This window comes from Marmota monax, unplaced genomic scaffold (assembly GCF_021218885.2).
Source record: "Marmota monax isolate L192 unplaced genomic scaffold, Marmota_monax_Labrador192_F-V1.1 WCK01_AAM20220418_F8-fsc00066, whole genome shotgun sequence".
NCBI lineage: Eukaryota > Metazoa > Chordata > Mammalia > Rodentia > Sciuridae > Marmota > Marmota monax.
In genome coordinates this window covers 7401935-7416209 of record NW_026692805.1, presented here as the reverse complement: position 1 = coordinate 7416209, position 14275 = coordinate 7401935, and the positions used below count along the sequence as shown (strand labels likewise).

The 14275-nt window shown below is 35.7% G+C and overlaps 1 protein-coding gene across 24 annotated transcripts in view; it reads left to right on the top strand.

The window, feature by feature from the left end:
• The window catches only part of Pard3 (par-3 family cell polarity regulator), a 667456-nt gene that overhangs the window by 319243 nt on the left and 333938 nt on the right, over positions 1-14275 (top strand). The window lies entirely within an intron of this gene.

Genomic DNA, 14275 nt, shown 5'->3' with positions numbered 1-14275 from the left:
GACATATTATTTTTGAGGTAGAAGATGTGATATAAACAGTGCTTCTGTATGCTGTTACTTTGCACATCCTTTCCCACCAGCCCACCTCCTGTCTTAGATCCATGTGCGCTTGAATACAAAAAGTCAAGATGCTCCATTCTCAGTATCATGTCTGAGGTTACCAATGATAATTCATATACATAACATCTCCAGAAAATGCCTACTCTGTTTTACTGAGGGTGAGGAAAAGTTTGCTGTTGATATGCACACAGTAGACTAACAAATAACATGGAATCCAATTGCATGCTGCTTTTAAATAGCTTCTTACTTGTTTGCTTATTTAGTAAAAAGTGATTCTTCATTTTACCTTTTTGCTCCCTTTCCTCTTTCAAAACTCCTTGGCTTCTAGGTCTCTGCATAGTATTTATTTTTCTAGTGTATAGTACCAGTTGCATGTTGGTAAATTTGAAAATACAATTTTGGTTTTAAACTCACATCTTTGACCACTTGTCTATTGAGAAAAATATTCTCTATCTTTTGGTTATTTGTGAGCCAAGCATTGCTGCCAGTGTTACAGTAACCATCAAAATCCCAAAGGATGAGCTGAGATAGTTCTTTAAAACCACATGTTCCCTCTGTGACAGACCTATAGCTGTGTTTAATTTTCTGCGGCATTAGCTTAAAGGGAGATCCAGCTGAGACCTAGATCTTAGACTACTCTGCTGTAACATTTGTATTTCCTGTTAGAGGTCTCTAAAACTATAAATTTTATCCTTCTGCTTTGCATATTTAAAAGACTTTAAATTGAACACAGTGAGTTTTTGGACTTTCAGTCAGTGGTGGTTATAATCATTATAACAATAGGCCTACTTCAAGTGCCAGGCTCACCTAGCCTGATTTGTTAATAACCTAGTCTCATCTATTTTTGTGTCACATTTAGGAATATAACCTGCCTTCATGTGCTTTAAATATTATAATTTGTGTTCAAAGTTTTAAAATCCTAACATTCTATTGAGAAACATTTTATTTGAAACCTGGATGTGATATCTTTAGAGTTTACACGTCATCCCAGGAATATAAATCCAAAATAAAGTCAGAATCTTTATTGAGCCTCCTCAAAGTTACAAAAGGAAATTGAATATGCTATACCTGTTTTTCTTAAAGGTGAGGACAAGGACATAGCATTGACTATTTTGATCAAAAATTCACATGGTTTTACACACTTAAAAAAATACTTTGGCCTTATTTCACCTTTAAGAATTTATTTCTCTTTTTAATTTTTGATAATTTAGCTTATAATCAGTTCCATTCTGAATCTTGAAGTGAGATCTAGACACTTAAGTTCCTGCCATGAACAAGAAAAGTATCAGATGGTATTGCTTGATACTGAAGCACCTGGTGTTTCCATCATAGCTGTTCCAGTTTTGAGTGTCCTTAATTTTAATTTGCATGTATTCCCAGTGCCTGAACTTCCTTTGGAGGAATACATTCCAATCAATGTTTTTTTGCAAGTTGGAGGTTGCAAATGTTTTCCATTTATACTAGTTAGCATTATATTACTCAAATGAAATACTTTAGGCAGTTACTAAAGCGCTGATATTGGGATCAAGATGTAGCTCAGTAGTGGCACACTTGCCTTGCTTGCTCAAGGCCCTGGATTCAATCCCCAGTACCACAAAAAGAAAGAACTAAGATTTACGTGGCTATGGTTCTGAAGTTGATAGTCCAAGTTCAGGTGGCCCCATTGCTTTGAGTGTCTAGTGAGGATAGTATATTGTGGAGGAGGATGTGGTGGAGCAAACCACATAACCATGTGCTTGGAAGTGGGGAGACAAGAAGGGTCCAGGGTCCCAAAGACCTCAGGACTTCCCATTAGGTCCCATCTCTTTGAAGTACACAGAACCTCCAAACAGTGTTACCCTGGGGACCAACCTTTTAGAAGTACATGGACCTCAGCTGAGGTATAGTGCCAAATTCAAGTCATAGCAGCATCTCTCCTATCTCCAAAGCACATCTGCTTTTGAGGCTTTGATATTTTCATGGAATGTTAGCCACATGGTCTTGAGTACTTGCTATTTCCAGCAAGTATGTTACATATTATATTTCATTTAGCCACTCTCCAAAAGCATAGGTACTGTTGATATTCCTGTTTTATTGTTCATTGGTTAGAACCTTAGGGAATTTAAATAACTCACCTAATAGTCCAGTCGTTATATGATAAAAGTTATAATATGAACCCAGATTGTCTACTTTTACGTTTTGTGTTCTTGGAGCTGGGGGTTTATGTTAGTAGTAAAGCACTTGCCTAGTATGTGTGAGTCCCTGGGTATGATTCATAACACTAAAATAAATAGATAAATTATGTTACCACTCAATATATTTACGAAGTTTGTATATGGCCAAATGTCTATTTGGTTGAATATTTTAAAATAAAAAATTCATAAATACCTTGTCATGCTTTAAAACTCCTAAAACTTCTGTTAAGAAACTTAAAAATATGAATATAACAGCAGTGAACATTTATTTATTTTTAAATCTGACATGTTTTGAAAACATTTGCAAGTCTGTGTTATATTTTGAAATCTTATTCTTAAATAGAAATATGTGAATTTCATTAATATCAATACTAATAATATGATTGTATTAACTGATCTGTTCATTTTCACTCCTTGTTCTGTGTCTGTTTTCTCTGGTCCTTGGAATTTATATTATTGTAATTTTATCATTATTGAGAAATGACATGTTCAGACAACTTCTTGATAATCTATGCATGATGCTAACAACAACTTAGAAATAAACTAGTGATAGTATTGAATTATAACCCAAGGATTAAAGTAAATATCCAAGAGCTGATGTTTGATTAGAAAATCAATGGGGTGAAGGGACACATTTCTTTATAGAAAAAAATTTCAGGTAATATGTGCAACACTTCAGCCTCCAGAAGCTGGAGCTTTGTTCTCTGCTTTAGGATTGGCTTTGCTTACTAGATTCATTTCCTAAGAATAGAAAATGCAAAGTAAAAAATACTGACTTGGTCCTGGAGAAGAACGGTAGGATCACCATGACCAGATGAACAACACAATATCACCAGTGAGGAGTTCTGTTGGTATCAGGTCCCCCTGGTAGGAGGTGATGACCTGGGCACTTCACCTCAGTGTCCCCCCTCCCTCCAAACCCCACAACATAATTTAATCTTGAGGAATTATCAGACAGATGAAAATGGAGGAGCATCCTAATACCTGACTAGTTTTCTCTGAGAGTGTCATTTATGGTCATAGAAAGACAAGGGAAAACTGAGAAGCTGATTAAGGCCAGAGAAGGGCTAGGAGAACTTGATGACTAAATGCAGTTTGGAATCTGGGATTGGCTTCTGGTATAAGACAAGAGCATTAGAGAATGATATGAGGAAAAAGTATTGTACCAATGTTAATTTCTTTTTAGAAATAACCCGTGGGTTATGAAAGGAAGTTGGATAAAGAGTTTACAGGAGCTCTCTGTACAATCTTTGCAATTTTTTCTGTAAACTTTTTCTTCTAAATTAAGTTGTTTAAGACTCTAATATTATACACTAATTTGTATCACTTCCATTTTGTGCTGATAATCAGAGATTCTAATACACAGGTAATTGGAATGTCCGGAACCAGGATTCAGCTGCTGGCCTCTGCAAGCCTTCTAACACACCTCATCACTCCCTTATATGTGTATTTTCTTCTTTGGAAATGAGATATGTTTTTCAGCTGATTTATTAATTATTGATTTGTGGTTGGTACCTTTCCTGTTATAAGACTGAATCTAAGAAATGGTCAGTTGGTTTGTTTTCTATGTAGCTAGCTGTGTTGGACCTGGAACCCAGAGCCTTGTGCGTGCTAAGCAAGTGCTCTACCACTGAGCTCCATGCTCAGCCCTTGCCCACTGGTTTCAGACATGCTGCATTCTCCTGGCTTTCAGTTTTTCGTGGGTCATCCTGATGCTGCAGCTGTTATGTTTCTTCTTTAATCAGATTAAGCTTTCCAGAGAGGGCAGGGTTTCAACAGGATTTACTAAAAATTTCTCTGACACACATTTTCTAAAATTCTAATTTTTAGTTATAATTTAGGGCAAAAATAATTTCCTAGAATATCCTGCTCAGAAAACATGCTTTGATGCTTTGTCTCCTGATGGAATGGGAGAGGTGAGAGGTGGTTTTTTTTTTTTTTTTTTTTTTTTTTTGTGCTGAGAGTCCAGAGCCCTTTTGAGCCCAGGGCCTTTGCATGCCAGGTGTGCATTTTACAACTGAGTTATACCCTGCACTCCCAGGGGTCATAATTCTTTAGAAGTTTTGTGCTTTCTGTTTCTTTACACTAGATACTTCCTAAGGAGAGTTGCAATTCTCTAGAAAAGTCATTATTCTTGTTCAACAGGCAATTTCCAAAATATATCCACAGAGATGGTTTACCTGAGGAGGAGTTTTGCAATTATGGGGAAAGATATCTTATCTTTGTACCTTATATTGAGTTTAGGAATTTCCATAGAAATTCCTAATAGTTCTGTGAATCCATCTGATTCACTGAAGTCTTGGCATGGTAAGCTTGAAAATATTAAGAAGAAAGTGCGAATATTTTATATTATCTGACAAGTTACATATATGATGCAGATATTTTGATTTAGAAATTTTAGTAACTTCTTGAAAAATATTTATACATACACACTTACCTACATATGTATATAGAGATACATTCTTTTTCAGATTTAGTTGAAAAATAGGTAGATAAATATAAAAGACTTATGATTGTGTTAGTCAGCTTTTCACCATTATGGCCAAAATACATGCCAAGAACAACAAGAGGAGGAAAGGTTTGTTTTGGCATATAGTTTTGGAGGTCTTAGTTCTTGGTCAGCCAGCTCCATTGCTCTGGGTCTAAAGTGAAGCAGGACATCATGGCAGTGGGGAAGATAGAGGTAGAGAGAATGTTATGAATGGGCCAGAGACAAGATGTAGTGTACAAGCGCACACCCCCAGTGACCTCCTTCCTCCAAACATGCCCTGACTTCCTGCAGTTTCCACCTGCTCTCAGTAGTTCATTCAGCTATCAATGGATTAATTCACAGATGAATTCATAGCCCTTATTACTCCTAAAACCTTTACCACTGATCCTTGTTACATTGGGAACTAAACTTTCAGCACACTAGCTTTTGGGGGGACCTTCCAGATCCAAAACATAACAGTGATGCACATTTAGATAAGGCATAAGACTGTAAGAATCATGGAATAAGAAGATGGCTATTTTACTTTCTCTCCCTCATTCCCTAGAATCTCTTCTTCCCTCGGTGTTGTGCAAAGCAGTCTTGGTGCAAATGCTGTTGTTACTTATAATTTTAGTTTTGAGATCAACAGGGTTATGTGTTTTTGAAAGAAAATGAAATGTGTGTATATTTCAAGGTCAGAAATTATTTCTAAAATGATTTTAAATTGTTTCAGATTTCATTTTGGTTTTCAGAGTCAAGCATTATTAGTCAAATGGTACTCTTCATGTTTTCTGTGCTTTAAGAAATTGAGTCAGGTACTGGAAATGAACTCAGTAGTAGAGCACTTGCCTAGCCTCTTAAGGTCCTAGGTTCAATTTCTAGCACCACAGGGCGATAAAAATGATGCCAGTTGAGGTGACTTCTGCCTGTAGTCAGATGCTTGGGAGGCTTAATTAAGCCAGAGAATCCCTTGAGCCCATGAGTTTGAGACTGGCCTGAGCAACATAGTGAGACCTCATCTCAAAAAAAAAAAAAAGAAAGAAAAGAAAAGAAAAAGTCAAATTAAAAAAATTAAAAATGGAGGATTAAGAAAGATAAATGAGAGATCAGGCTTTCCAAAATTTAATCCTACCTGAAATATGTTTTGTGTGTATGTGTGTGTGTTTTCATTCTAAATGTAGCTAAAGGAGTATAGGTCAAAATGGAGGACCTCTTTCTCTCTATTCCTGACATTGGCTGATTATGGAATGCTTTTGGCTCTAGGAAAATTGAATAGCCATGTTGGTTTTTATGAAGGACCATGCAAGAAATAAAATGAAAGCTTCCATTGTCCCTGTTACCTTGTTGGTCACGTTCTTTGGTTCCTCAAAATCCATGGGGAGAAAACATTTTTGTGGAGTTTGGAAAAGAATTAAATTTCTCTCCTTCTCACCTACTTCTGCATGTTTTCATAGAAGAAAACATGCAGTTTTCCAGTTATACCTGGAAAAATATCATTGTAATTTACCAGAATTTTAAAGCAGACCCTTTACTTTATATATATATATATATATATATATATATATATATATATATATATATATATATATAAAATAGTTGTAGATGGACACAGTATCTTTATTTTTTTTATATGGTGTTGAGGATCAAACCCAGTATCTCACACAGGCAAGGCAACTGCTCTACCATTGAGCCACAACCCCAGCTCCTTTTAATGATTTTTTTCTTAAGATTATGTAGTATTTTCAGTAAGCCAACATCTGTACTAAAAATATAATTTGTGATTGAAGATTATTCAGTTGCTGTGCCTTACTTTATATAAAAGAATTCAGGAGATACTTTCTGTGGGAGGGCTCAATCTCTACAAATGGATGGATACCAGAAATTACTATCATTACCCTTGAGAGGGAAGAGGTGGCATATCTCCTTACTCAGGAATTGACTAGCAATTGGGCATTGAGATGGGTAGGCACATCCATGCTGATCTGTGCAGAGCATCTGGTCTTCATTGGATTCCTGTTTCCTCTTTCAGACAGCAACAGGTTAAGCTAGATGTTCTTTGCCTTCTTTATTCCAGATTCAGGATACTTCATCTAGGGCTTGGGTGCATAGCTCGGAGGTAGAGGATGTACCTATTATGTACAAGGCCCAGACTTGACCCCCTGTACTGGGGGGGGAGGCTCTGTATCTAAAATTTTTCATTGTATTCTGAGTTCTTGAAGTAGATTAGGAAAATTGTTCAAGCAAGTAGCCTGAATATTCTGTCCATCAATGACCGAATACATTTTTTTCTCAGCAGCATCTAGATCCTTCTTCAAAATAGACCATATGTTATGCCACAAAGCAAGTCTTAGCAAATACAACAAAAATAGAGACACTACCTTGCATTCTATCTGACCATAATGGAATGAAATTAGAAATCAATGATAAAATAAAAAAAATAGAAGCTACTGCAGTACCTGGAGTCTACATAATATGCTATTGAATGATGCATGGATAACAGAAGACATCAGGGAAGAGATAAAAAATTCTTAGAGGTAAATGAGAACTCCAGTATAACATATCAAAATCTCTGGGACACTATGAAGGCAGTGCCAAGAGTAAAGTTCATTGCATTAAGCTCATACATTAAAAGAAGAATAAGTTAACAAATAAATGAGCTAACATTACGTCTCAAAGCCCTAGAAAAAGAAGAACAAATCAACACCAAAATAGTAGAAGATGGGAAATAATTAAAGTCAGGGCTACAACCATCGAAATCGGAACAAAGGAAACAATTTTAAAAACTGACAAACAAAAAGCTGGTTCTTTGAAAAAGAACACCAACGAATTTCTAGAGGCATGTGATGTACCCAAACTGAACCAGGAGTACATACACAATTTAAACAGATCAATTTCCATCAAAGAAATAGAAGAAGCCATCAAAACCTACCAACCCAGAAAAGCCCAGGACCACATGGATTCTCAGCTGAGTTCTGCAAGACCTACAAAGAAGAATTAATACCAATACTCCTCCTCAAATTATTCCATGAAATAAAAATGGAGAGACCCCTTCCAAACTCATGCTATGACTCTGGTGTCATCCTGATACCAAAACCAGACAGAGACACCTCAAAGAAAGAAAGTTTCAGACCAATATCCCTGATGAACATGGATGCAAAAATTATCGACAAAATTTTGGCAAATTGCATACAAAAACATATTTAAATATAGTGCACCATGATCAAGTGGGGTTCACCCCCAGGGATGCAAAGTTAGTTCAACATATGAAAATCATCACATTAATAGACTTAAAGAAAATAATCATATGATTATATAAATTAATGCAGAGAAAGCATTTGAGAAAAACAGCACCCTAGAAAAAGTAGGGTCTTTTGCTGTTCTTTCTCTTCTCTCACATTTTTCTGCTCTATGAGCAGACCTAGAAGCTTTAGAGAGTGTTGTCTCCTTTTTATGTTTATTTGACTTGAATCTCCACGAGAGATTTTGACCACCCTTTTAGCACACTCGATCTCTTTATACGGATAGCCTGATGCAGATCCATCTTTTTAGTGTTATTTTTCTTAAGTGGTCTGGCAACCTTAACAAGCTGCTGGCCAATTGTACGTTGTAAGTTAAAGCTAAAATGTGTCTGGTTTTGTTAGTGTATTAACCTGAAGAGTTTACTGTGTGTCTGGAAACTTGTCTGCATACTTCAATGTAATTCTCAAACATGTACTTCCATTTTTGTACATAAATTTTTGTTTGTGTACATATGTCATTTGTGAGTTTCTCAGATTAACAGTGTAATCTGTAAGTTATTGAGCATGTGTCATATCACATGTAGGGAGCCAATAAGTCAGAATTTTCTGGCCAGAATGAGTTTTAACAACTATGGATGATATCTTTAAAATTTTAAAGGAAAAATAATAAAATTCGATGTATATAAGCTGAGAGGTTTTATTTTTTTACATTTTAATTTGCTTAGGTAATTAGTTTACTTGGATAAATTAATTTCAGTTTTTGTTACTAATTCTTATTTAAAATGTAAGTTCAGTTAAAAAGTTAAAACAGACATTTAAAAATAAGATATTTATTACTTAAAATTTGAGCATTTGACAAAGGTTTACCTTCAGAATTTCTGAAGTTTGACCATTTCGTGTTTAAAATTTTTGGAAAGTTAAAGCCAGTATTGTCTCTTGTTGCACACTCTACTGAAGTTCAGCAGAGTAAGTATCTATCATTTACAATTTTGTCATTTTAACAAAAATGTGTGGGTGTCTGGGCTTCCTGTTTGTCTCATCATGGTTTCGTTGGCACAAGTTTTATAAACACTATTATTTCCTTTCTTTCTTCCCTGACTATCATTAGTAGTTATTAAGAATAGGAGGGCAACCTGTTATCAAAAAGGAAAGTAGGATGCACTTATGTACTAATGTTTATTCTCATTGATGTGCTGGATATTGTTTAAGGGATTGCAGATAATGGAGAAAAAAACTGACCGCAGATCAACAACATTAGGCATTTCACATAGTATATTAGCAACTAGGGATGTCAAATAATGCTTTTTTGGGGGGTTCATTATAGATTCCCCTTATCCACAGGAGTACACTTCAAGACTCCCAGTGAAAGCCTAAAATTTTATATAGTAGTGAACCTTTAAATTTAATGTTTTTTTTTTTTTCTATCTTAACTAAGCACTTAGCATACTATAACTTTTGGAGTTTCAAGTGCAAGAACAAAACAACCTCAGCATACAATTTTCTTTCTTAGTATGTTGAGAACTTATACTTTTTTTAATATATAAGATGAGCACTTCAAAGCTTTTCTTTGCATATTGCTACTTTGGCATTTTGGGGCCAAATTAAGTAAAATAAGAATTACCTGAATATAAGCACTGTGATACTGCTGCTGTTGATTTGATAATTATGATGACTACTGAGTAATGGGCATGGATACTCTACACAAATGTTTGATCCACTTCTGGTTAGAAAGAGCAAGAGAGTTGAGAGGGCACCGTTTCATCACGTTTCTAAGAATGTTGTGCAGTTCAAAACTTATTAATTTTTCCTGTATTTTTCCATTTCACAATTTTCAACCATGGTTGACTGGTAGCTAAGACCTCAGAAAGCCAAGCTACAGATGAGGGGGTACTAGCATGCTTCAAAATAGCCATGTATCTATCATAAGTGATGATGAATACAGGTCAAGCATCCCTAATCTGAAAATTCAAAATCTGAAATACTCCAAAACCTAAAACTTTTTCGAGCATCAACCCAATGTAACAGTTGATAAATTCCACACCATGAAATTTGTTTTTGTGCACGCTTAAATATTCTACAAAATTACCTTCATGCTACTTGTAAATGGTATATATTAATGAATTTTGTTTTTAGATATGTGTCTGATACCCAAGATATATCTCCTTCTGTATATGCAAATATTTCCAAATCTGAAAAACAATCTGAAATCTGAAACAGTTCTTGTCCCAAAGCATTGTGAATATAATCTAAACCTATGCTGTGTTTGGAAGAAAATTCTTTGTTTCTATGTTTTAAAAAATGTCTTGTGGAGGGGGGAGCTGGGATTATAGCTCAGTGGTAGAGTGCTTGCCTCGCACATGTGAAGCACTGGGTTTGTTCCTCAGCACCACGTAAAAAAAAATGAATATAAAAAATAAAGTAAAGGTATTTTGTTCATCTTAAAAAATCTTAAAAAAATGTCTTGTGGGGCTGGGGATGTGGCTCAAGCAGTAACGTGCTCGCCTGGCATGCGTGAGTTGCTGGGAGGCCAAGGCAGGAGGACCACAAATTCAAGGCCAGCCTAAGCAATCTAGTGAGACCCTGTCACAAAATAAAAATTTAAAGGAGTGGGGACATAGTGATAAAGCCATGTGGTTTCAGTGCCCAGTAACCCCCCGCCCCGCCAAAAATTATGTCATTGGCTACAGAACTTTTTGCCTTCTCCTCTCTCTACTCCCCCATCTTTCTCTCATTGTTTTTGAGGATGACTTGAAAGTCAGAAACAATTTTATTTACAGAACACTTTATAGTTGTCTTCTTATATGCTTTATCCCTAGTGTTGCTTACTAGGTTGTACTCTGGAGTACCTATCAGGAGGCACAAAAGATAAACTCTGGCCAGGAAGAGAGGAAAGAGTCTGCTACATTGAATCAACAGTGTTATTACTGATGATTTTTAGCAAGCCTTATGCAATTTTTTAGGGAAAAAAAACTATCCAAAGCCATGATTACTAATTTTACTTCAGTCTCATAATTTCAGGTTACATATCCTGAAAATAGTTTCCTTTGTTCTTTGTGTATCATTTCCTGAAGAAATGATAAAGTGGAAAATTGAATTCTCTTTTACCACAATTGCAGCATTGAAAACATGTTTTAAATTTAAAATCTTAACATCACATGGGAATATTTGAAACCATATGATGCACAGAGGGTGCAAAAGTGAAATTTATATGCATTGAATGTTTTGTGTTTGAAAATATGGTGTGATTCCTCATGATTTTTAGAAAGCTGTCTGGAATTTTTGCACTGAAGCAAAGTGGAAATGTAGTTGGGTTTCCTACATAGTAAGAAAGAAATGTCCATTACTTCTTCAAAAATCATGAAATAGTTCTGATTTTGCAACATAGGCATGTAGGCTTGCCAAGAAATCTGACCATCAGCTAAATAGCTGTTTCTGGGAGATAAAGCCTTGAAGTCTCAGCTGAGCATGCCAGGAATAAGCTTCTATCTCAAGGCATTGGTCGGGTTCTATGTGATTTCTTTTTATTGAATTGTAATTGGCTTGGGGATAAGTGTGGGGGAGAAAGCACACTTACTTTCAGTATCCTGGACCAGATTTACTCCATAACCAGGATACTGCTACCAGGGAGCAACAAATTAATATGCATTTCCCAGCTTGCTGGCTTTTTGACACCTGATGATGTGGCAGTACATTTTAGATGATAAGGAAAATCCCTGATCACAGCAGGAACATCTGTTTTTTTCTGGCAAGAGGGAAAGTCTTCCCCTATCCAGCACAAAGCTGGATGCTTGGGGCAGTCTCTTAAATGGAAGATTAACATAATTTAAAAAATAAAAATAAACAAGAAGAGTAATTCCTTATAGTTATTTTTCTTATAAAATCTTTAAAGTACAGACTTTAGTGGAATAAATTATGTCTTGTCATTAGCAATTTTAATCATTAGTGTTTTTCACATTGATATTACAGATAGGGTTTTTTTTTAAGTCTAAAGATTTCTGTTTTTGCTTTGATGTTTACTAGTATACAGAAAGGAGACATTAATTTATTCAAGTTATGAAATTGATTTAAAATACATTCTCCAGTTTATTATAAGTATTGCTGTATCATGTTGCAAAATCTGAACAGGAATAACAAAAATTGGTAGCTTGGTCTTCTTTTCAGGTATTAAATAGAGGACTGATGTTGGTTTGATTTCACATTTTTGACATTTTTATAGTGTGATTCATAAATGAGTTTGCAGGTAGTCTTGCATAGATATAATTCACACTACCCATTTTTAAAATTTTCTCTGCAATAATTTCAAATTGAAAATAGTCTACTATATACATTTCAATGGCAAAGTAGTAGATATCTATGTATATATTGTGATAAATTGCATTAAAAAGCTAGGCGTGGTGGCACATGTCTGTAATCCCCTGGGCTTGGGAGGCTGAAGCAGGAGGATTTCTAGTTCAAAGCCATCCTCAGCAAAAGTGAGGTGCTGAGCAACTCAGGGAGACCTTGTCTCTAAATAAAATGCAAAATAGGGCTGGGGATGTGGCTCAGTGAATGAGAGTGCCTCTGAGTTCAGTCGCTGGTTATGTACCCCCTCACCCCTGCCCCCCAAGAAAGAAATTGCATTAAATGATGTTTGTTTATCCATTCCCATCATAAATACAGAATAATAGCTTTTCAGGTCTTCATTTTTTGTTGGCTCTTGACTGAAACTTTAGGCAAGACTCTGTGGGAGAACATGGCTAAAATGCTAGTAGGACCTGAATGATGCTATCAACAATATAATATATATGTTGCTTGGTTGTTAAAAATATAGATTCAAAAATTTTTACTTAATTTATAATGATTTAAGATTACTGTAATTTACTGAATTTTTAGTACACATGAATTAGTATATGGATTCATTAATGACTTCCCCATTATAAAAATTATAAAAACTTTTATTATGAGGAGTTAATGTCAGCTTTACTTTTCTTATCCACTAACTCTTCAAAGTTGATATATAAGTATAAAATTAAATAATTTTTCAAGTGTAGTGAAAAAAGACAGGTCCTGGCTGGGGTTGTGGCTCATGGTAGAGCACTTGCCTAGCATGTGTGAGGCCCTGGGTTCTTTTCTCTGTACCGCATATAAATAAGTAAAATAAAGGTCCAGCAACAACTAAAAACAAACAAATAAAAAACTTAAAAGATAGGTCTTTTAATCTTTAGCCATAATCTCTATACTGTGATTATTCTATGGTTCCCTGCTATATGAACTACATGGCATAATGGGCTTAAATGGAGAAATAATACTATTTTTCATATGCAATTAGAAATAATCACGTTTTCCAAAGACATTGTATACTATAGGTGTGACATTAAATTGAAATACGCTTACATCAATGGTACACATTTTTTAGTATAAATCTCAAAATACAATCATTACATTTCAGTGGAAATAGTTTTCATTGATGTTTATATTGATACCTCTTTAAAGTACTCCCTTAATAATTTTTGAAACAATTTATGAGAGTGTTCTTTTAAAATTCCAATTTTCTGAAAACATGTAAAATAGGAAACCTTAAAAATATTAAAGAAGCTGTCTCGTTGGTGTAGGCCGCTGTGTTAAATGCTTGGGTTTAAAGGTGAATGGTGATCTCTGCCCAGCCTTCACTGTAATAGTAGAAATAGCAATTTTAAAAATTAGCTAAATTATAAGTTAGAACTATAATTAAAGTAAAATTAGAATATAGAGGTAACAAAAAGCATGACATGATTAGTTCTATTGAGAATCAGGGAATGCTCTTTAGTGAAAGTAGCCTTTGAACTGGGGTTTGAAGAATGTGAACTATTTGGGTAGAAGAAATGCTGTTGAACGTCTGGGCTCATAAACAGGGTGAGTGCAGATGAAGAGGAGAGTGCCACAGTCTGGCTGGGCACAATTCAGGAGCCACGTATGAGCCACCAAATGCTGCAGTCTGGCTAGGCACAATTCAGGAGCCACTTGTCAAAAGAAACAAACTTTATTTTTAGAGCACACACACCACACCACACAGCTCCTCAGGAAAAACCCTCAGAGCCCAACTGCCACCACCTGCTTCCCACAAGCCTCTCAACCTCTCCCCCTCCTCCTGCTCTTGAGGCTGATTGGCTGGGTCGCATGGGCGGAGCCAAAAAAAAGTCCCCCAATGAGCAGCTCCATGGTCTGAAAGGGTGGGGAAACAGCCTAATGAGCATCACCACAGAGGAGCCAATCAGTTGGCAGCTGGAAGTTTGCTGGCAGCTGGAAGTTTGCTGGGGCCGCTTCGGCTGTGGCTCTCAGCAGAGAGTGTGGCAGTGTAAGCACAGTCATCTGAA